The sequence below is a fragment of the Ambystoma mexicanum genome, chromosome 5p (assembly GCF_040938575.1).
Source record: "Ambystoma mexicanum isolate Mex_15411 chromosome 5p, UKY_AmexF1_1, whole genome shotgun sequence".
NCBI classification, from domain to species: domain Eukaryota; kingdom Metazoa; phylum Chordata; class Amphibia; order Caudata; family Ambystomatidae; genus Ambystoma; species Ambystoma mexicanum.
Window position 1 is genome coordinate 38,387,193 of NC_090930.1, and position 17,929 is coordinate 38,405,121.

Here is a 17,929-nt window from a genome sequence, read left to right on the forward strand (position 1 = left end):
GACTCTCGTATTAAGTTGTTAACAATTAATTTATCATGCAGGCTCTCACCATTGTCCTATTGTTCATTGTTGATGCTTAATCACCTAATTATCCACACCCAAGCATAGACTGGCAATTTCGTTTATAATTTTCATACTTGTTCAAGATTGCTGTTTATTTGCAGCATGCAAAGAGCTACACGTCTGGCCGCCTTGGTCAATTGGTACCCACTGGAACGAAAAACCAAACAGGATACCCATGTATTTTTTGTCTGGTAAAGCATCTTAGTTGTATCATTATTATATATCACCAAATGGTATTTCTCGTGGGGACTTTCTACTTAATCTAAACAAATTTTTCCAAATAATATGGTGCTAGATTTAGTCAACACTCATTTGTCCTATAGACTTGTGCCAGTATATTTTTTCGTTCGTTTCTTGATGGCTGGTGACATATTTGTTTCTTTACCAGACCTGACGCGGATACTTTATTTTTTATCCACTTACTTATTATACATGGCCAACTTGTTTCCGTTTACACCCGCTACGCGCCTTCTCGCTGTTCTCTCATTCGAAAGCTGCGTGCAGATCTCGTCTATTTACTTCTAACAATTATGTCACGTGGGTACACTAGATTTGTACATGTGACGCCAGTTTATCTCGCGTCGCGAGTTTTGGAGCTCCCATTCACGTTGTTTATAATGGAGCAGTGCCATCTTATAATGTATTTGGTATTACTTCAGAATCAAAGCCAAATCTGTGTATCTATATTGTGTATCACTATCAATGCTGATGTTTTCCAATGTTGGACTTGTTTAAAAATTATCCGTTTGGAAATGTTTCAATGTTTTATTATTAACCACTATTTCTTGTGTAAATATTCACATCCCTGCAAGGTCCTTGAAACTCATGGCCTATTCTCGGTGGAATAGCTGTCAGTCCATCACTATGTGGACTCTAATTGAACACCGGATGGCAATATTATTCTATTAATATGGCATAGCACTCTTTGATACACTTTTTCAGTGTGTAATTTTGAAAGATCATCACATATGATTGTTGTTGTTGTCTTTTTTGTATAAGACATGATGGAGCTTTACATGAAGATTACATTCGACTGAGGAGTTCAGGCAATTGTTTACAGTATCTAAGTTGTAAATCCACTGTTGTTCACATTTTGATAGGAATATGTCACGATTTCCAACTCTGCTTTGGGCCTTGACTACTTGAATCACAAACCAGAACATATAGGTGTGCTTATGGTGATGTTTTACAAAATGTGCCGCAAGTGGTTTATTTTCAACTTAGTTATACACAAGCAATGTTCACAAATCCGTTGACGCACTTGCCGTTTTGTTTTGCACACGTAAAGATATCTTGATGTCCTAAAGAAGGCTTTAAAATATTCCTGAAAATGAGTGCTATAGATAGCGCTTCATTTACACATGGCTGAAACATATGCCGACTATCGATAAGAAAATAACTAGTCAGTCTCACCATTCTGGAGACCAGATCAGGTCAGCCAATGACAACTCAGATGTATGTGACGTATAGATGATACTTACAGTTCTGCCAATTCATATCAAGGTAAACATGTTAAAAAAATATGACAGTTTTCATATATTAGTCCCTATCTTATCATATTCCTTGAATAATTACCAAAATTGCAGAATGAAGGCTTAAAGTCACTTAGTAACCCCACTTTGTTTCAGTTTTTGATTTATTTCTGCATATTTTGTTATGAATTAGTATTGTTGATATTGTTGTTATGTATATTTGAAAGTACAAAATAAATTCTTATTGTGAAAAGATTTTTGTGGTGGAGAAAATATATTAACCAGTATCGATTAAAGGTTAATCAATTTGTCTCCAATCTAAAAGAGATAACTGGACAAAGAGAGGGGTAATCAGTTTTCCTCATATAATTTTGAAAGGGGGTTCTGCAATGACAGATATGTGTAGGGGGCTCGGCAATGATGGAGGAGTGGTGGATATGTGTGTGCAGTTTAATCACAGGCCAAAAAAAACGAACTGAAGTGCCCACTGGAAAAATAATCTGCTAGACTTCAAAAACCTTCACACTGGAAATGGGCCTATTCAGACAGACTATGTGGGTGTATTTCTGCAGTTTAAATCTAGACAAAGCTGAAAAGAATGTAATCAGAGTGCAGATTGGAAAGGCACATCACATTGCAGAGAAATATATTCAACATTTTCACTGAAACTACCACCCATCAAAATGTGGTGCACTATGACAACTCAGACACACTTTTTAGCATACAAACAAACAGTAGATAATTAAAAATATTTTTTATTAATGACTGAGAGAAACAGCCCAGTACTTTCAGCTGTCATATTTAAAAAACAATGCTGTGTGAAAAGAAAGAAGAAATACACCAATGCTAAACCAAAGTATACCATGATCATTGAGGACATTCAGCCAAGGACAGTCTGTGGGTCTCTGGGCAGAATCTGCAAATGGCTTCCACCACTGAAAGCTTATTGGCCTCTGTATATGGAAAGGGAATTCTTCTGAAGCTCTTGCATCCCAGCTATTTACAACTACAATAAAGTGTGGCCTGCCCTTAATGGTGTTCCAAACAAATGTCCCCCATCGCCAGACCTGTTGTCATTGCTAGCTCATTCTTTACAGGGCAAATAGCTTAGCCACTGTGTGACTGGAATGGAGGGAGGAGCTGTGTTAACAGGGGCTACAATCAAGGGAAGCTGAACTCTGAAAAATAAAGCAAGAAAACCAAAGGTTTTCAGATCAAAATGGTGGTCAACTTCAGATAACAGGACAGAATGCAAGATATCAGCATGTCCTCAGGACAATTACAGGACTGGCCTGGCTCATTATCTGCAGTGGGAGATCTCTGTGTAGCCAATGCATCCCAACTATTTCTGACCTTCAGCCCACCAACTTAAAACAAGCAAAGAGGCTAAGGTCCCTTCCCCAGCCTTAAACGACCCAGTCGAGACGAGTTAACATTTGCCTACATATGAAGATTTCCCATTTGTTTCAATGGACTATCATAACTGATGCATTTTCTCAGCAACCACAAGTCACACTGTATCCATTTATGTGTCATTTTAAAGATAATTTCAAGTAAAGTTTGTTGAAATATAATGTATCCACATGTGATTTATGGAAATGTAATAGCAAGCTAAAATGTGTTTCTAGCTGCTCTGTGAATGTCCCGAATTTCAGAATTTGCGAGCTGATGGAAGGTAAAATAGGCATTTGGAGAGTAAATTGCATGTTCACAGCTATTATGCTTTTTGAATAAACTGTATAAAATGGACACATACCCGTGCAACCTGGTACCTGGTTCGAACCCAGCTGTCATTTTATTAAATTACCCATGATTAGCAGAAGCGGATTACATATATATATATATATATATATATATATATATATATTCAGTGAAAAGACTTTGTTAAAGGGATGTGATGGTGAAGTAGCTCTAATAAAAACCTATCAAATATAGTGAAAAAAACTTTGTTAAAGGGACGTTATGATTACAAGTAAAACCGAACCCCCCCAGAAATTCACCAGTTGTGGTAAGCTAAGCAACCATAACTCGCGCCAGCACCGTGCACTGCTAAGACTAACACCCGTGACATCAAAGATGACGTCACAAATGTCATTGATGACATCACTGATGACATCACATGTCTGGCTTCCTCTTTTTTGCTCACTGACATATCTAGGCCAGGAGGTTTTCTTCACTGACAGTCAGAAACTAAACATTCAAAAGGTTCTATATGTGTATACCGTACCCTTCTCATATGTTCTTACACTACTTTCCTTAGGGTTCACTCACATCATATGATACATCTACATAGGGGAAAAAGGAAGCCTAAAACACATCAATCATTTCTGTGCATTAAGACAATCAGTCAGGTTATGAACACTTTCTGATAATACTGCTCCTTTTTTTCTTACTTTACTTTCCCTGTATATGCTCATATTTGTATGCATTGTGGTCTCTTTATGTTTTGTATTTAGTAGTACAATTATGTAGTAAGTTAGGCATTAATAGCTACTTATTACATGTTTCATAATTTGCAAAACTCTGACACGAAAGCATTCATAATTGTACTATCCAACATGGCAACATTATGAATATTGTACCTCTATGGTGCATGCTGCACTCAATGCCTGCATTTCTATATGAATAGGTTCCAATACTGGAAACAACTCTGTAATACAATAGTGTTTATAGCAATGCATTGCTTAATGAACTATGTAAGCTCATGGTATTTCTGCCAATGACCTCTGATAGTTTTCCACCAACATTATAATGACAATCCCATATAGAAGCTTTTCATGAAAGGTACATGCACATGTGATGTCATCAGTGATGTCATCAATGACATTTGGGATGTCATATTTGATGTCATGGGTTTTAGTCTTAGCAGTGAACAGTGGTGGCGCAAGTTACGGTTGCTTATCTTACCATAACTGGCAAAAATCTGAGTTTTTTGGTTTTACTTGTAACCACAACGTCCCTTTAACAACGTTTTTTCACTGAATGTCATAGGTTTCATAGGTTTTCATTAGTGCAACTTAACCATAACGTCCCTTTAACAAAGTTCTTTCACTCAATATATTAATAGTTGATTTCAGTTTCTCAGTGAGTCAAAAACACGCTCAATACTCTATAAGTGGCATAAAAGAATGATTGGTGCCAGGAATGGACTGTGAACCAATGGAAGCACTGTAAATAATTTTCAAAGTGACCCCATATTACACAGTTTGAGCTACCTCAACCCTTTTCCTAGGACGAAATGTGAACATGAAATGCAAAACAGAGCCAGACTCCAAACGTACACCAAGAAAATCTGCACAGTACCCTATAGGCCAGACCACCCTGATTGCTACCCTTTTCGCTTACCTCATCCGCATCCATCTCCCCCCAGTATCAAAAGCAGTTCACAGCTATGCGAAGGGGGCTGAGTGGATGGGAACACTCTAGTTACAAAACAAGATATGCACCTCAAAATGATCTTCTGCACAAACACCATTCTTCACATGGCCTCCCTAAACCCTGTTTCTCCAGAGTTTCCTCTTCAAGACCCAGGCAGGCTACAATTCGTTTGGTGCTCAGCTGTTTCTAAATTCCAGCGTGGGTAAGCTGGACTCATCTATCCATATAGCGAACATTAAGTCTCTCACAAATCACATTGTGAAAAGTACAATAATATGCTAATCGACTATTACATCACGACGGAATGCACCAGCAATGTTTGTGAGATACTGCAATGGTTAAACAGTCCAAATAAATACAGTCACAATAACCAACCCCCTTTGCGCTTTGTGCATTAAACAGTCCTAGACCAGAGTAAGCTGGGCTTGCTATGCAATTTTCTTGCAAGAATGATATATCCACGACTGTTCGAGCAAGACACACCAATCTTCAATATTCACACGTTCGCGGCGTGCAACCTATTTCAAAATGCTATTTTAAACTTTCATTGTACTCTATTTTTTTTTAGTGCCATGTTCCCACGAAATCGAAACCTACTGTCTCTACCTTGCAGGACGGAGAGCAAGTTCTCTTTATAATTTGGCCTTCAGTGCAAGACAGCAACAGTTTGAAGGACACAACTTGTCGAATAGCCACACAAAATGATAACATTTACTATATTGAGAGTGCTCATTGCAAAAGGTACCTTACACTTCTTCGATCCATTGTACAGAACGACACAATGGAATTTCCCAAAATTATTTAAGTTGATGTTTACATAATATTATTATTGGAATTAAAAACGACCAGAATGCTCAATGCATAACAACTAATTAAACAACATGCAAACTAACTTTGTTCTCAGTTGTTAGCTATAGCGTATTGTAACTATTAATCATTTATTAAATTCCACAAACACCACTGGTATACAAAGTACTAAAATGTGAACCGCTTTGTCCCATGGAACATACCGTTGCATCCTACAGACTCATAAAGTTCCAATTTGGGGCACTGGGCAGTGGGTTAACATTGCCCATGGGCACCGGGTTCGCTTTTCCATCACTAATGTTCTATGTTCATTTATAATAATATCTGTCTGCACTACAACCTCAAACGTTCATATCTGTCTTCTTGTTTTCTGGATATACTTCTCCATCCTATTGCAAACTATACCCAGCAATGCTCAATAGGCCACCTTTCGCCGGATCCGACACCAGATATCTAGCTGGATGTCGGGATCCGAGCAGCATTAGCAACAAATAGCCATTAAAAAAAACTACTTTGAAAAGATAAACAAAAAAAGAAAGAAATCACTTTACACACTACAGTAGAGAGCGGGGGGTGCAGCTGCACACAGCACATTACCCCACAAGTGCTATTCTGGCTTCGCCCTCTACCTATGTCACAGGCAACAGCCGCCAAGAAGGACCCTCAGCGAACCTGGGGGATCCCCTCTCTAGTGAAATGTGCTCTGTGCAGTCTTGACAACTTTTTCATTTTTTTGCCTGTATTGACCCAACATCATGGTCCCCTACCGACTGTGTGCTAAAAAACCAGCCAGTGAGAAATCTAGCTGTTTTTTTCTATTGGTGTAGAGAGTTACACTTCTTTCCATTGGTTAACAGATGTGCGTCATTTACACAACTTTACAAACCAATAGAAAATAGTGAAACTCTCAAAAACAATGCAAGTACCATAACATTGAACCGCAGTGCTGTGCGCCTCTGTTGCTGAGTATGAAAGGCTCGCACAAAAGTTAATAGGATGTACAGTAACTATAGAGTGTGCACAATGTAAATCGGCAAATAGAGTGACAAGAAAGCAAACAGTAGCGGACTACAAAAGCACAGGAAGCGCGGTCAATGGGCATACATCTAGGCACATGGAGTTTAGCCGTGCTTTCCTTCCATCAATGTTAGCATGTTGCATGGCTGGGCGGTGTTGCACTTTCCACTTGGTAGACTTTAGCACTGTAAGTACATTTTACCAGTGTTAGTCTACGTTGGTAATTCTACTTCCATTTGTTCTCCTGCCCATATTTCCATATTGCATTTTGTACACGGTCATACAAACGATGCGTTTGGTAAGTTCCAGTAGTATATCACATTTTTTTAATGCTACAGTGATATGGGCACTAGCCCTTCAGCAATCACCCATCATGCACATGACCAATTATGTAAATTAGGCAATGACGTATTTAGCTTTTTCTAGCTACTTTTAGGACAGCCAATAGGTACTTTCCTTACTAACCAGTTCGCTACACTGGCTCTCTGCAACTGCACTTTGCACAGCATATGCGCACAGACCACATTTCACCACTAAGGCGAGCATCCAGGTTCGCCAAAAGTTAAACACCCTGTGATTCACCAAAAAGCAGAATCCATTCCGAAAATACAATTATGACCGAGCCACCACCTTTCCTGGCTCACTCAAACTTGCCTTTCTAAATTAATTGTGGGATTTGTATGTTTGCATATCTAACTACATTTTCACACGGACGCTGCTCGCTTGAAAAGTACAGAAACCATGGCAACAAACGCTAACTATGATTTTTGTATTTTTGAAGCAATTAAACAAAGTCCCCATTTTCATAATATTATTTTTAACATTTCCTTTCATCGAAGTTCAACTGGCACCTCTGCTCCTTCTGAACCCCACCACATCTGAAATCCGACCCCTGCTCCAAACCCAGCCCCCGCACCGCCCCTTGTGGAATGCCAAACCACATTTCTTCCATTTCCACCACTTCCTCTACCTACTTCACAGCGCTCACCTTTCACGCAACTCGTGCTCTCAAATGCTCCCCAATGTTCTCATGCGTGTATCAATGTCTTTGGTGTGTGTTTATAATTACGTTTCATCCAATTATCAGTTATACAATAACTTGCTGGTTGCACTACCACTTTTCTGCTTTTATTATTTTTTTTATTTATTTATTATTTATTTACTTTTATTGTGTTGCATAGCACTTCTCCCCAACCCGCATGCACTTTCACCCTTTTCCTCTCCCATGCACTTCCATGTTCTCAATGTCGCTGGGCCTAGTAAGATTGCTGTTTGGTCTTCCCCTATTCCCCTCCCTTTCCTTCCCTCGTCACACTCTATAACTCTTCTATACGAAGGAAAAACAAATAAAATATCAATAACAATTGTTATATTCCAGAACAAAACAGCGACTAAAATGTACTCTTTTTGTCTCATCTCAAAATATATCTTCTGACACACAGCATGTGCCAGAGTTTCCAGCTACCATCCGGAGGATTAATTAAACCAGCACTGGAAAATCCTTATCCACTTGGTCCAATCTGTCCTTTCGCAGTACAAGTGACAAGAAGAAACCTATCAGCTTTCCAAATGTAGCAACGTGCACAAGCAAAACTTCTTCCATGTGCGTCACTCCAATCCTTCAGTGCAGCAACATGAAAACACATAATAAATGTCGTTCTTCGTAATCAGCATATCATGCAGAAATTGGAAACCATAATAGAATCATGCAATGTTCCTTAGCTCTAACTACCATGGGAAAAAAATAATGTACATTTTGTGTACTTTATAATGTCTTGCAAACGTTCTTTGTTAAATAAAAGCACTTGAGAAGAAGGTGCAATGTCAACGGAGATCACCACCACCAGTGGCCTAAAACAGGGACGCCCGTTAGCAGCCTCATTGTTTATATTATACATTACAGAGTTAAAAACAAGCGAAGTTGGAACAACAGGATATCCTCCAAAAATAAATGGCATTAAAATTCCATATATGTTATTCGCAGATGATATTATTTTGCTTGACAAGACTCAACCTGGGCTCCAAAACAGATTATCAGCACTTGTTCAATACACGGAGGAGAACAACTTGTGTATCAATTTTAAAAACACACAAGTGATGCGGTTAACACAAAGCCACAATCTGAAAAAAATACAACTAGTTATCCATATAAAAGGAGATCAAATTGCACCAGCAATTGTGGTCCAATATCTAGGAGTTTGGATAAATCAAAATGAAACAGAAATAAAATGGCTGGAACATCTCAAAACCAAATCCCTATCATTAGCCCGTTAAGAACTAGCCATACAAAAGTATGGGAAATACTCATTTAAACCTATTGTGAGTTTCTATCGGCAAAAAACAGTGGCTATTCTTACATATGGAAGCGACGCAGCATTGTGTATTCCCCATCAAATTTGGACACAAATTGAGGGAATTTTTTGGAGGAACATTTTAGAACTAGCAAAGGCCTACCCTATGCCCCGTATCAGATTTGAACTGGCTCTGCAATCCATTGAAAGCATAGTGATCTGGAAGTCAATATCAACTGAGAAGATTCCATCTATTGACATTCTGAGAGACAAGCAACAAACAACGAACAACTCCGTACTAACAATATGGAAAAACATATGCAAATGGAGGAGACCGAAATAACAATTGATGGGCCTCATTGGGAGGTAGGAGGTAGCCATGGTGCTATTAGCACCATGGCTACCCCCTTACCGCATTCCGGGTCCGGGTTCCTGAAATAGGGACTTACCGGGTCATTCCAACCTTGGAGGACGCGGTAAATCCCCATTCCGGGAACCATTCCCCATGCCCATTCGAGCCCCCATAGGGCTCAATGGAAATGGGGATGGAGCTAATAACTGTACCGCAAATTGCGGTACAGTTATTAGCTCTAAAGTCCCTTAACGGGTCCTGTCCATAACGCCTGGTAATCTCTTACCACCTACCTCATAATGAGGCCCGATGTGTTGATTCATCGTCCAACTAATCAAAGGAATAAACTCAACAAAACAATTGGATATCCACGCAGAGAAAAAAAAGGAATATCAAATGGATATGCATTAAAATTTTGAAGTAAGAGCCTTGATCCAATTACCAACATATCTAGAATGCTTCCCAGACCAAAGGATGAGAGATACTTTCTTGAGACTCAGACTGAACATCCTGCCGACGAGGGAATACTTGAACCACACTAAACAAATAACTTCAGAGGAAGCATATTGTAGATTCTGCAAGCAATGTACTCAACCTGAAACGCTCTTTCATATCTTTATAGAATGCACAGCAATCAATGACAAACGCCAAACATTTGCGAACATGTTGCCACAATCGACCATACTACTAAATGGCATCGAGAAGTTGGCACACATTGTCACAGGAAATGATCAACCACTAACATATAGCATACTACAGTTTTGGTATTCAATCATGAAACCTATAGACAATCATTAAACAATGTCCTGTGAAGTTAACACATGGACAAGTGGCAGGAAATGCACCTGAACATTAATAAGCAAAGAATTCCTAAAGATCATCAAGAACTGAGAGATAAAACTAATTCCAAACTCCGTCTTATTCTTAAAACTTTTCTGAACATGTTTTTATTTAAATGTGGTTAAGTGGAAGATGCAATAATGTAAAGATTGAGACCAAACTAAATCATTAAAAAAAGCACCTGCTACGTTGAAAACGGTTACGGTTTCCTTACAAAATTCTATATGTCAGTACCATTTTTAGCAAGAAAGAAAACGAGCCCTGTGTGTGACGATATCTGTGTTTATATTCCTGGTTCTGCGTTAAGTAACATTTTGGCGTAAATGATCATGAGGCACGTGTGGGTGCAATGACCACAAATGTAATAAAAGCAGGTCGAGCAGATCGTTGTGGCCAAGTATCTAGCGTTCAGGAGCGGCCCATCTCTATTATCACCACAAGGGGATTTGCAATTTAGGGCAACACATCAACTGTTAACATTAGCACAGCATCACTGCACCCAATATGTTGTTTTCGCATGTATGAAAGTGAGTAAAAGTAAGATAAGATGCATAGAAAAACAGTTATAATTGATCACAGTATGCTTAACAGGAGTTGCCGAACCACCAGAACAATAAAAAAATTTAAGGCACTTCCCCTTTCATGTCACACAAAATGTTCCACTGTGATGTACTTCAAAAACAATACAGAAATCACGTGCAACCCTTCAAAATAATCGCACAGAACGAATCTTGGAAGCTCTCATTGACAGTTTAACGCTCCTCAAAAGGAAATTGTTTATATTCATTTTAACCAGAGTAAAACCACTACCAAAATTAAGCAGTAAACTACAAAAAGTAGTTCAAAACATGTCAATGTCAACAAAGATACCATGCAAACTTCTCTACAGATGACTGCTTTCACACAACCAACACAGAACCATATTTCAATAAAGATTGCCCACGCTATCAGCTCAGGAAGTCTTCATTCTATTAAAGACAAGGAGGCGAGCATTATGCTTTACTTTCTTTTATTTGCTGCCACCCCAGCACTTTAAAACTTAACTTTAATACTGTACATTTATGTTCTTACAAAACCACAGTTATGGAAAACGAAAATGGACCAGTTTAAACGTTTGTTTCACATCTGCGTGTGATCACTGTAATCACCCGGGAACTACTAATCCCATGATACTCATGTCTCTGGTAGTCCAATCCTCCCAGCTCTGCGCCTATCAGAGGGCAGCCTCCTGTATAAGAACCCTTGTGCCCAGGTCCTTTCCTCTTTCTTTGTGTCTGGCCCTTAAACTCAATAGTCTCTTCGCCAACAGAGCGATCCTCTCGGGATGAACTGTTAACAATCCTCGGAACTGAAGGCTTTAAGGTCAAACGCGACCAACTTGAAAGAACATTACTCCATTTCGTGAGTTTCTTCATCCTGTAGTTTTCTGGTCATCTCCTAAAAGGAATGGAGAGTCATTATGAGGGTGGGAATGAGCAACAGTGTTACAAAGTTAACCACATGACAATGCAACTGATATGTTACTATTCTGGGTGGGATATAATGCTCGCCTCCTTGTCTTTAATAGAATGAAGACTTCCTGAGCTGATAGCGTAGGCAATCTTTATTCTATGACAAGACAGGAGGCTCGCATTATGCTTGTTCAACGCTGTTCACCACCCTATTAGGTATTTCCGATACAGGCTTAAAATAGAATGTCTTGAAGGTCGACTCAGAGGACCAATCTGCTGATTTCGTAATGTCTTGTAGTGACACCCCTGTAGTAAAAGCTTTTGAAGCCATCGCCCACCTGGCGGAATGCGTGCCAAAAAGAGACAAGTCAATCCCTGCCCAATGCATTATTTCGCTCACCCATCTAGCAATGGTCGCTGATGCTACTGCATGATAGGGCTTCCTGCGTGCAATGAGTAGCTGGGTCACTCCCTGTGGCCTAATATGCGCTGTTGCTTTCTCACTATCTTTGATACATTGCGCTACGCAAAGCTTTATATTACTAGTGAAGTACGGGTAGTCAATCACTCTCGAATCTGTCTTTGTCCTTTTAGTAATGGTAAAAGATATGCCGACCGGATAGAATATTTTCCTATCGATTTCCAGAGCTTTGACATCAGAAACTCTCCTACAGGCTGTAAGGCAAAGCAGCATGGCTAGCTTTCCCGATAACTGAGATCGGGACAAGTTCTCGTCATCGGGCCATGTAAGAAAGAGGCGAAAAAAGTCTCTAACATCCCACAACACTTTGTACTTGGGCATAGGTGGTCTTTTGAGCTTCATCCCCCTGAGTAGATGCACAACTGCTGGGTGCTCGTCTATCGCGTTACCGGCTATCTCTTCGTGGGCCGCCGAAATGGCTGACCTATACACTCCCACCGTTCTGAAGGCGCCGCCTTCTTGAAATTTGAAAGCTATGAAGTTGAGGACTTCTACTAAAGGGGCTGAAACGGGATCCAACTCGTACTCTGAACACCACCTGGGCCACCCATTCCATGCTGCACTATAGCTCCGAAGGGTGGAAGGCGCCCAGGAGTCTCTGATACAATCTGCAGAGAGTTGTGAAATTCCAGGCAAGTCCCATCTTTTCCTGAAACCCTGCATGCTATCAAATGTAGCGAGCCCGCGGTCACTAGCGGGTGAGGATGGCCGGATGGGTCGAGGAGAAGGTCCGGCAGCTGAGGCACTATCCTCGGAAAATCCGTAGAAAGTCCCATCGCTACTGGAAACCAAGGCTGTGCCTTCCATAGGGGGAGCACCATCACAATCTCTGCTTGGTCTCTGCGGACTTTCGCTAGAGCTCTCGTGATCATAATGAACGGCGGGAAGGCATAATGTAGTGCCCCTGTCCAGGGATGCAGGAAGGCATCTGTGCCCGCTGCATCCGGGTCTATCCTCCAGCTGAAGTACCTGGATGTCTGGGCGTTCAGTCTGGACGCCAACAGATCTATGTGTAGGGGCCCCTATAGATTCTGCAATCGCTGGAAGACTTGGAGGTGTACTTTCCAATCTCTGGAGTCCACAAGATAACGTGAATTCCAGTCTGCTACCTCGTTCTGCTTGCCTGGTAAGTATTCCGCTGATACGGAGATTCTGTTTTGAAGACAGTAATGCCAGAAATTCTTCACTAACTCGGCTAGCATTTTGGATTTTGTGCCTCCCAATTTGTTTATGTAACGCACTGCGGAGATGTTGTCCATCTTGAGCAGTACGCAACATTTCACCTTGACTTTCGTAAAAGCGCGCACTGCGAAAGAGCCCGCTAACAACTCGAGACAATTTATATGGAGGTGTAACTCTTCCTCTGACCACTTTCCTCCTGTCTGCACATGTTCGCATCTGGCTCCCCAGCCTGACCTGCTTGCATCTGATTCTATTACTAGTTCTGGGGCGTCGCCAAAAATGGCGCGGCCGTTCCAGACCTCCATATTCTCTAGCCACCACGTGAGCTCTGTGAGGGCTTTGCGGTCCAAAGTCACTAATTGGTGGTATCGCAGGCCTCCTTGCAGATGTTTTATCTTGAGCCGTTGCAGTGCCCGATAATGGAGAGGACCCGGAAATATCACCTGAATGGAGGCTGCTAGAAGACCTACTACTCTGGCTAGCTTGCAAAGGGAAATAGTCCCTTTCGCTAGAACTGCTCTGAGTTCTTTCTTGATCGCTCTCACTTTGTGACCCGGGAGCTCGAGGGAGGCTTTCACTGAGTCTATTGTGAAGCCTAGAAAGTCTATCCTCTGGACAGGACGTAGTTGGGATTTGTTTAGGTTCACTAGGAATCCTAGCGAGGTGAGGAGTGAGAATACCCATTGAAAGTTCTTTGCTAGAGTAGCTTTTCTGATCCGCAGACGAGAATGTCGTCTAGATAGATGATGATACGTATGCCTCTCTCTCTGATGGCTGCTGCCACCCATTTCATGAGCTTGGTGAAGGCCCAAGGAGCGGAGGACAGACCGAACGGGAGACACGTGAAGCGCCATACTTCTCCCTTCCATCGGAAGCGCAAATATTTCCGATAAGAAGTTTCTATCGGAATCGTTAGGTATGCGTCTTTGAGATCTAGATGAGCTAGCCAGTCTCCTGAGCGCAGAAGGTCACAGAGAAGATGAATCCCCTCCATCTTGAAATGGTTGTATAACACCCATTCGTTTAAATCTTTCAGATTGATTACTGGTCTTATTTTGTCCCCTCTGTGAACTAGGAACATGTTGCTGAGGAAACCGGGATCTCTCTGGAGTTCGCGCTCTATCGCATTTTTGCTCGCTGTGCAGGAGCGCTGCTTCCTCTTGCGCCATAACTATGGGGCGGGGTTCTGTTCTCTGCACTGGCGTACCTATAAACTCTATCTGTAGGCCTGTTACTGCCTGTAGCACCGATGCATCGCTTGATAATGCTTGCCATTCGCGCAGATAGGGGAGGGTTCTTCCTCCTACACTCCGACATGCTGTACTCACCGGCTGCTGCCCTGGTTGTCTGTAAGATCCTCTTCCCAAGCGGCCTCTGGGGAACCTCGATCTAGCCGGGAAGAATGAGTCTTGTTGTCTGGAGTCCCAGTACTGGGTGCGCTGATTGTAGGGCCTTCGTTGGGAGTTATAGCGACCGGACGAGCGACCCCTATGTCATCCAGTCCCGGCAAAAATCTGTCCTGGAAAGATTTTTCTGATTGAAGTCTGGGCCATCTCTAAAGCGGAATAAGTTCCTACGAATTGCGCCATTTCTTTAGCGAACGCCTCGCCGAACAACAGACCTTTGGCGCCTTCGCCCGCTTCGTAGGTGGCCAGGTCGCTCAACTTGTTGTCAATCTTCAATAAGATTCCTCTTCTTCTTTCCGAAGATAAGGCACAATTGGCATTGCCCAATAGGCATACTGCTCTTTGTGCCCAGTTTCCCAGTACGGTTGCGTCTATTGGCATACCTGTATCTTTTGACTTCTCAGCGAGGTCCATAATTTTTGCTAAGGGACCTGAAATGTCCAGGAGCTTATCCTGGCATCCTTTCCAGGCTCGGTCCACGCCTTTCCTGACGTCTCTTGTTGTTTTGGTCACAAACGTAACCATTTTAGGGTCTAAGTCAGGGGTTTCTGTTAGTTTATTCGGCAGCTCTGGTCTAGGACACTCGGATCTCATTCTCGATCTTACCTCTCTTTCTAGAGGTTTTCTGATATGCTGAGCCATGTAGAGTGCTACTCTAGGGGAAGGTACCCATGCCGAAGACTTGGGGTGCCGGATGGCTTTGGGGTCGAACATGTCTGCCGTATCTTCTATGATTTGGGGGTCTTCCACAACTCTACTGATATCTTCTTCTTCCTCGCCCCCTTCATCATCTGGCGAATAGCCCTCGTCATCGTCCCCTAAATTGTACACCCCTGGGGTAGGGGGTTTATCCTGGCCGTCTCTGTTCTTTGCCAGGAAGGCTTCTTTAAGCCTGGCGACAGGGTCGCCTGTCAATTGGGGAACAGTGTTAACCCTTTCAGTGTTGCCCGGGGGGGTCAAAGAGTGCTTGCTCTTCCGGGCTACCTTACACCCCTTCTTCTCAACCCCTTTTTGGGGGTGTCCTGCTGACGTTCCTTCATCAGGGCTACTAGCCCGTCTTTTCCTGGCTGTGCTCTTTTTTTGTTGTTCAGCCATTATCATTTCCAGAGTCTCCAATCTCTTCGTAATGGGCTGCACCCCTTGAGAGACTGCCTGCTGCAAGGAGTCTCCGAGTACCTTCTTAAAACTCTGTGTCAAGTCTGATTCTTGCTGGGAAGGATCCTCTTCCCACTCTTCTTGACTCCACTCCGGAGAAGTGGAAGGGGTGTTGGTGGGGGTGACAAACTGAGTCATAATCGAGGTGTTGGCAGGGCCAACTGCGTGGAAGTCAGCAGATGAAGGCTCTTCAGGCTCTACACACGTTTCTGAGTAATGTAGTGTGTGCCTGTAAACCGCTTCTTGCGTTTTATAAAGTATTCAAAAGATATATATATATATTTTTTTTTTTCGAAATTGATCTGGAGCTCTGGTTAACTACTTCCCTCATACGCGACTGCAAGCGCAATGTGAGCGGAAGCCAGAATCTCTGGGGAAGCTGGGAAAAACCTGAGGGGTTTCCCGCTCCCACAGGTCCTAACGGCCGCCGAGTTCGCTGGCGCCGATTATTACAGAGCGCCGGGCTCGGCAGCCTGAAGCGAGCGGAATTGCTCACGGCTCCGGCCCTCGCTCGCTCTTCACAACACTCGAACTTTCGTGAAAGAAGTCTAACGCGTGCTTACTGAATGTAATACGCTGCGCAACGCTCGCACTACGCGTTCAGGTAAACTCTTTTGAGGAGAATGAAACTAATTCCATGCGCGCTACGGTGTAATGCCATACTGACATACACATATTACAGAAATTATAGAAATATATACCTGACTAACGATCCTTCTATAAGCAAAGATAGAGAAAAAATGTCACTTATCTTATGACAGCAAAAAGAAAGAGGAAAGGACCTGGGCACAAGGGTTCTTATACAGGAGGCTGCCCTCTGATAGGTGCAGAGCTGGGAGGATTGGACTACCAGAGACATGAGTATCATGGGACTAGTAGTTCCCGGGTGATTACAGTGATCACACGCAGATGTGAAACAAACGTTTAAACTGGTCCATTTTCGTTTTCCATAACTGTGGTTTTGTAAGAACATAAATGTACAGTATTAAAGTTAAGTTTTAAAGTGCTGGGGTGGCAGCAAATAAAAGAAAGTAAAGCATAATGCTCGCCTCCTGTCTTGTCATAGAATTAAAACGTATACACAGAAGAGCATAGAAACCCAATTTCCATACATAGCAGTGGTCGAGGATATTACATTTACAGACAACACCATTATCTCCCAAGAAACCCCCATTCAAAGAAATGTGCCCGACAAACTTACCATCAACTCTCCAATGCACCAAACCAATCTGTTTACTCTACAAATGCCCCTTCCCCTCAATGTGTAATATACCAAAAAAGTACCAGTTCCACTTCAATGGTATTGTATCAGTGTGTTCCAAAACATGTACACTGCCTATACATGGTCTCATCAAAACAAACCTACCATGCCCCACCATAACAAGAAATGTCAGACTCCACACTAGATTAACGAGACTGCACAAGCCACCAACCAGAACTATTGACAACACATACCAGCCCCCCACCCCCGCGGGAGCATGCTTCACTGCTAAAAATAATTCCAGCTATAAAAATAATGTCCGACCTACCACTCTTACATCAAAGGGCAGCGTTCATACCTATAAAAAACTACTACAGAGCAAATCTGCCACCTTGCCATTTGTCAAAGAAGTAAGCCAGGATAAACCCTTGAGCCCCTTGCCTAGCAATACCATCCCAGAAATCAAGGGCGCTCTAATCAACGCCATATCTCTGGTGGCACATACTATCGAGATAGCTGACTTGATCCGGGCTGAAGATTATTACTTTCTAGCTATAACAGAGTCATGCCTACACGCAGCAGCGGGCCCTGCCGTCCTGCTTGCAGTACCTGGCAATTATACTATTCTCAGAGCAGACGGGGTCGACTCTAGACGTGGAGATATAGCAATCATAGCCAAATCCAATTTATCTATGAGACTAGCCCCCTCACCTGTGGTCAAATCATTTAAACTACTCACTGTTAAACTACCTATCTTTGACTTCCAAACGCTCACAACCCATCTAATCTACAGACCACCAGGTCCCATCGGTCATTCGAGGAGGATATCGCCA